Here is a 7,655-nt window from a genome sequence, read left to right as displayed (position 1 = left end):
TGTGTGTGTGTGTGTGTATGTGTATCAATAACATCTCAGAATCCAAGAAGTAAAATGATATTGCTAAAAAGAAGAAGACACATATCCACCGTTATAACTGGGGACTCTAGTTCTGGAGAAAAGGGTTGCTGAGGAAGTCACTGTGCCCTGCCACCTAAGTGTGGGCAAGCAGAACACAGACTACATTTCAGAATCAACACAGAAACTTTATGTGCACAACTGGTCAGGAAAAAAAGTATCACAATAGGTCTCTGAGGTAGGAAGAGGCCTCAAAGATCATTTTTCCCAAGTCCTGGTCTAATATATATGGCTTTCTCCAGCATTTGCTGCATCAAAACTGTCTTGCAGGCTATGTCAGACTAGAGGGCAGGGGAGGGAAGGAGAAAGCAACTTTCTCCTTTTACAGAACACCATGGCTGGTGCTATGATAGGAGAGAAGAACTGAGAATGCAGCTTTAACCGATGTTCCAATCATTCTCATGACATACAAATGTACGAGTTTACAAAAGTTAAAATACACCCCCGACAGGGACTATTTCAACAGATGCTTAAAAGCTGCTTTTGCTAAAAAAGCATTGGCTCCTCACTTGGGCCCTGTCTTAGTTACTTTTCTGTTGCTGTTAAAAGATACCATGACCAAGGCAACTTACAAAAGTAAACGTTTACAGGGGCTTGTTTACAGTTTCAGAGGGTAAGTCCATGACCATCATGGCAGGGAACATGGCAGCAGGCAGGCAGGTATGGTGCCAAAGCAATGGCAGAGAACTTACATGTTGAGACAAAACCAAGAAGCAGAGAGAGGGGGCTAACTGGGAATGGGTGGGTTTTTGGAATCTCAAAGATCACCCTCAGTGACACACTTCCTCCAAGAAGGTCACACCTCTTAATCCTTCCCAAACAGTTCCACCAACTTGGAGCAAAGCATTCAAATATACAAGTCTACAGAGGCCATTCTCATTCAAGCCCTCACTGGCCCACAAAATAACAGCAAGATAAAAAACTGACATATCTATCTTTACCTTGCATATGTTATTTGGGCTAAAGTCTAAGAGATGAGTTAGTGTCCTTAACTTCTCTTGAGTTACTTTGGATCTCAGGATCCAAACCTTGCAGGACATCTCAACAACTCAATCAGAGTTGGGACAATGATGGATTGAAGGGCGGCACCTCACCTCAACCAGACTGCTTAATTACATGTCTTCCAACTTCTATTCAAACTTGAACCTCATGTGAGAACCTCATGAGGAAACTTCTGGAGCACTTGGACTCCTTTATCTGTCCCTCCTCTGAATGTAGCCACATTGAATCAATGCGTTCTTTGTGCTTTATGGCACTGCTCAGCCCTTTAATTGACGTACGGGGTTGGTGGCCCAGCCTAACCTGTGAAGGCTGCTGAAGTATGAGCTTTGCTCTTGCCTTAAAAACACATATGGTACTATCTCAAGCATGATAGACCTTTGTCCAGTCCTTCTGTTTTCCCCCACCCTCTATTTTCCTCTAAACAGAGGACTATATAATCTTATTTGGATTTAATTCACAAGCATTACTGTCTATCACCACAGTGAACCTACCTCTTGCTTTTGCTTCTCTTCCTTCCGCTTGTCTCCTCATCCTTGGAGGTGCTCCATTTGCATTCCAGTTGCCTTCCTCTTGCCTGGCTCCATGGTGTTCCCGGCTCCTCTTTGTTACTTTAGCCCTGTTAGGTGAGCGGTCAGACATTAGCAGGCTTAGAAGTCATTGAGTTGGCCTGGCTCTCATAATCAGCTTTAGACCCCACCTCCTGTGTCCCTGGTAACATGCTAATTCAAAGGAAGGAGACCATTCCACCAGGGGAACTTCTTAGAATTGGAAAAACTACATGTTGTGGAGGAAGGCAGCAGTGGTGGAGTTTTGTTGAATCCTGTGGAGAGAAGAAAAGCTCCTCTTGGTAAAGTATGACTATTTCAGGGTTGTATTTCTTTATTGTTATTTTGTAATTCTCTTGAGTATGCTCTGTTATATAATTTTCAGTCAGAAAAATGAGATCTAAATCTCCTCTGGCACTGGGTTGGCCAAAACATTCTAAGATTACAAAGACATATTACTTATTCCTCTGTTAAGTGTTCATCAAAATTGGGCTGTCAATCACCTGGACAGGAAAATAAACGCCCCCTAAGCCACTGGTTCCAGAAATGATACACTTGAAGACAATGTTAAGGAGAAAAATAACCATCCCCTTAATGAGGTGTGTATTTAAGTGCCTATCCCAGAGGCCCCTGTCTCAGTGACAAATGCTTGCAAACCTTCACTGCCAAAGCTGCCTTCTTTGTGAGCTTTTTGAGTTCTCCCAAGTCATAACTCTTTTTCATTTCCTCCCTTTTTAATCTCCTTTTGATTTCTGGAGATTGGCTAAAATCCGACAACTGTTCTAGCATTCCGGATGGTCTCACTTCGCTCTCTGAAGTCAAGTCCGGCTCTCAAGTTCACAGATGCCTGTAGACCTCTGCTGCTCAGCCTGCGTGGCTTCCTGACCTCTAGCTCAGAAATCCTGACCTCTAATTCAGAAAGCCTTCACTCCCTATCTTCCTTTGATCCAGCTCCCTCTTCCCAGCACATACCAAGATCTCCAGCTTGCCTACTTTGTTATTTTTGATCCTCTCAAAATCCAATCAAATTGTTCTCCAGTTTCCTTCTGAGTCTATTTCCAATCTGTTTCATCTTGAAGACTAAGAATAGTGAAAAGGTAAAGCCTGTGATACTAAATTTCTTAGAACCAAAAGTTTTGCAAACCAAAAGTTTTCCTCTCTTCTAGTTCTTCAGCAGACCGAGACAAGGTAACATTTTCAAAATTAAATAAGGATTTAAAAAGGTTACAGAAAACGTGAACAGAAAGCAGATGTGTCTAGGATGTTACCATTTTCTTTTTTTCCCATTTGTTTATGTGCACACATACATGCACGGGGCAGGAGTGCACATCTGCCATGACATGTGTGTGGTGGTCAGAAGGTCACTTTTAGGAGTCAGTTCCCTCCTTCCATCACAAGGGGTCTGGAGATATAATTTAGAGCATTTAAAGAGGGTTTCTATTGCCGTGATAAAACACCATGACACCAAAGGCAAGTTAGGGAGGAAAGGGTTTATTTTGCATTGCAGATATAATAAGTCCATCACTAAACAAAGCTAGGGCAGGAACAGGAACAGAAGCTGATGCAGAGGCCATAGGTGGTGGTGCTTACTGGCTTGCTTCTCGTGGAGGGGTGCTGCTCACCAGTTTATTCCTCCTGGCTTGCTTAGCCTGCTTTCTTACATACCCTGAGACCCACCAACCTAGGGGACGGCACCACCCATAGTCATTGAGCCCTCCTACATTTGTCATCAACCAAGAAACTGTCCCACAGACATGCCCACAGGACAGTCTGATGTCAGCTCCTCAACTGAGGCTCCCTCTTCTCAGTTGTCTCCAAGTTGATAATAAACAACTTATCAAGAAGAGCTCAGAAGGAATCCCTCATGTCTAACACCAGCAGAGCCTCAATGCCAATAATCTAATCAACCAGAGGACAACTGACAAAATTACAGGAAGTGTAAATATCTTGCAATGATTACTTCAAATAACTTCAACTAACCAATAAAGAATGCAGAATGAATGATAGAATTAAAAGACTGTATTAAGTGATCTGTTGTATCTAAGAAACACTTTCCAATGTTAAAGACATCCACAGACTGAGAGTCAACTGATCAAATGAAGGAAAAGATGAAAAAAATCTAATATAGCTCTTTAGATAACTGATAAGAATTGTTCTCAAACTGAAACTAATAGAAGAGGTAAAGATGGCTGCTATGTATTATTGAAAGAACAATCCATCAATAAGAAATAACAATTGTATGTATACATGCACTAAATACTAGGACTCTTGTACCAGAGACCTGGGAGGTAAGAGACACTCAGGACTCAGAGGGAGAGCCTTAGATGAAATGCCCAACAGTGGGGAGAGGGAACTGGGGTACAGTCCACCTCCAGTACAAAAACAGGGCATCAAGTAGAGGAATGGGATTGCCATCCCACAGTCAAAAACTCTGACCCAGAATTGTCCCTGTCTAAAAGAACTACAAGGACAAAAATGGAGAAGAGACTGAGGGAAAGGAGGTCCAGTGACCAGCCCAAATTGGGATCCAGCTTAAGGGGAGGCTCCAAGGCCTGACACTATTACTGATGCTGTGGTGCGCTTACAGACAGAAGTCTAGAATGGTGACCCTCTGAGAGGCCCAACAAGCAGCTGAAAGAGTCAGATGCAGACACTTACACCTAACCAATGGACAGAAGCTGGAGACCCCTGTGGTTGGGTTAGGGAAAGGATGGAAGAAGCTAAGAAGGAGGCGACAGCCCCATTGGAAGACCAGCAGTCTTGTCCTGGACCCTCAAGATCTCTCAGACACTGAGTTACCAACCAGGCAGAATACATGAAGAACTGTCAGAGGGTGGACCAGGAGGGGAATAATGACTGGACTGTAAAAAAAGATTAAAGAGTTGTTATTATTATTATTATTATTATTATTATTATTATTATTTTAAAAATAAGAAGCAAGATAACCACATGACACAGTGCTCAGCATCAGGAAGCGCTACTTCAGTAGGCTGTGTTGCCTTTTGTCATCAGGATGTGTGCTTTTGATAAGTAGCAGAATGTGGAAACAAAAATAAAAAGAAATGCGTACTTGTGGCTCAAAAAAATACTAAGATGCCCAATTTCATACAGTAAATACTAATGAACATTGACTGTCATACTGATCCTGGCATAATAATGAATGATTTCAATTACCCATTCTCATCCCTAGATAGGTCGGTCATTCAAACCAAAAGTCAACAAAACCCCTAAGAATTAAATTACATTATAGATTGAATGGACATGGCAGATATCTACAGAATATTGCGTCTAACAAACAGAATACACATCTATTTTTCAGTGTAGTGACCTACTGGACTATAGCTATACCATCTTGTGAAAGTATTCAGGAATACTTTTAAGTGCTAAAATTAGCTTGAGTAAACTTATCTCTCATTGTGTTGACTGGTCATAAATTGTACTGGTCTTGTAGGCCCACCATAAAATTCACTGGTCACATAAACCAGCCATAAACTTCTATATAATGTGTCCCTGAGTTCAAGGTTATGAGAATTAACTACCATCTTTCCACTTCTGCAAATACTTGGCTTGCTTGCTTCTTGCAGATTCTCCACAGCTACCTTTCTATGTATGTCGCACAAGTTTGATTTTTGTCTTTAAAATTTTGAGCAAATTAGAGGTTTGGGCTGCGTCTTACTACTACACTCCCTGGGACAATCCAAAGCAGAGAATAAAAGCTCCATTTAATTTGACTTATTCAGACCTCTTGGGTGATTTTTCCTCATAACATCAACAGCCTGTGAAACGTCTCTAAAGAGGATAGTGTTCTAGGCCACCGTAGAGAGCACCATCAGTGGGCTGTGAGGCGCTCAGCAGCCGGGATGTCCACAGTGTATTCTCACTTAATTCACACAAACACTTCTTATAACCCCATGCTGGTATAAAAGTTTAACAGACATCTCACCAAGCAGCGAACAGTTGGCTGATTCAGGGTCCTACTGGGTAAATCTTCTCCAGTGAGGATGTTTGGGGAGTAGACCCAACCCACATCCTCTGTGGAATCCCTCAGCGGGGACAAGTCAGGAGAACGACTCTGGCAGAGATCCAGAAGGTTCTTGAGAGCTGCAGCGCTGACAGGCAGCTCGGCAACAGACTGAGTGTGAAGAGACTTGAGATGGCATATCTCAGGGACATGGCCGTGTGAAGCTCGGGGTCACTTCTAAAGTTCCAAAACTTACGTTATTTTGTTTAGCAGTAGCTTCGTGCTATTGGGGCTCACAGCCTAGAACTGGTTCAGTAACATATCAATGCCATCTTGGGGATAGTTCATTAGCGTATTGAAGCCTGTCTTGGGCTTGGCTCATATCTGAGCTGTCTCGACTGGATCATTATCTGATATGTTTATCAGAGCTTGCCCTGGAGCCTGCTGCCACTCTGAGCTGCCAGGTGGCAGGCTTGCATGCTCTACATTATTCTAAGTCACACAAAATGGTTTTCAAGTTATACAAAATGATTTCATGTATGTTCCTAACAGCCACAAATAAAGTCTTGCTAAATCTTAAAATAATAATAATAATAATAATCTTTTGAATCACAGTGCAATGAACATAGAATTCAAAAATAAAAGAAAAACCATGGAAACCATAGATACATGGCAGTGGGACAATATACTTTTTGTTTTAATGGATGGTTTGTCTACATGTATGTCTGGGAAATGCACGTGTGTCTGGTTCCTGAGGAAACCAAAAGAGGGCTTCAGATCCCTTTAATTGGAGTCACGGACAACTGTGAGCTGCCATGTGGGTGCTAGGAGTTGATCCCGGAGCCTCTAGGTTAGCCACTGGTGCTCTCACTGAGCCATTTCTCCAGCCCTATGGGCAACATATTCTTGAATGAACAGTGGCTAGTTAAAGAAATCAAACAAGAAAAATTTAAAAATCCAATAATCCAGTGAGACTGACGGCATACAGCAAAGGCAGTTCCAGAAGGCAAGTTTACAGCTTTCGGCACTAACAGGAAGAACAGGGTACCAGAGAGTTCTCAAACAACCCGATAACGAACCTCTAGATCCTAGAGAAATGAAGAACAATCCAAACACAGAAGTCACTAATGGCCAGAAATAATAAAAACCACAGTAGACGTTCATAAAGTGGAAACTAAAACAAAAATTAACACCTAACTTATCTAACCAAAGTGAGAGACAAAAGACCCCAATTGATAAAACAGAGATAAAGAGGGAAGTTACTAGAGCTTCATTTGGGTGAACAGAATCCTTGGGGAGAAATTTGAAGACTGAAAAACCTAGATTAATCAATTCCCAGATACATACAACCTACCAAAATTAAATCAAGAATATATAAACAACCATGACAATCAATGAAGCTGATACACTTATGAAAAGTCTCCCACCAAACAAACAAACAAAAACCAGAGTGAAAAAAGGACAAAGTCAAATTATCCCTGTCTGTAAATGGCTTGCTCCTATGCTAAAAAGGTCCTAAGGACCCCGCCAGAAAACTTTTAGATTTCTTGAACACTTTCAGCAAAATAAGAGAAGACAAAAATCACTTTTGAATATGCTAATGACAAGAAATATGCTGAGAAACAAATTAGGGGGGGAAAATCCCATTCACAATAGCTCAAAGGAAAAGAACAAGAAGATGTTAGGCTGTACCCAATCAAGAAGTGAAGGGCCTGTACAACACCTTAAGAAGTCAGAGACACTAGAAGATGTCAAGTCCTTCCATGCTCGTGGATTAGATGAGTCATTCTTTGGCTATACAGCAAGCCCAAGGGCCATCTGGGACACAGGAGCTCTTGCCTCAAAGTGTGTGCATGCACACACACACACACACACACACACACACACACACACACCAATGAGATGACTCAGTAAGGAAAGGCTGCCAAGCAGAATGGCCGGAGTTCAGTCCCTAGGATTCCTAAGGTAAAAGGAGAAAATGGACTTTCCTGGATTGTCTCCTGACTGCCACAAGAGCTCAACGGCACATGTGTATACCCCCAAGAGCTCAACGGCACATGTGTATACCC

The sequence above is a fragment of the Mus pahari genome, chromosome 3, assembly GCF_900095145.1.
Source record: "Mus pahari chromosome 3, PAHARI_EIJ_v1.1, whole genome shotgun sequence".
Classification (NCBI taxonomy): Eukaryota; Metazoa; Chordata; class Mammalia; order Rodentia; family Muridae; genus Mus; species Mus pahari.
Note: the sequence above shows the minus strand (reverse complement) of the source record.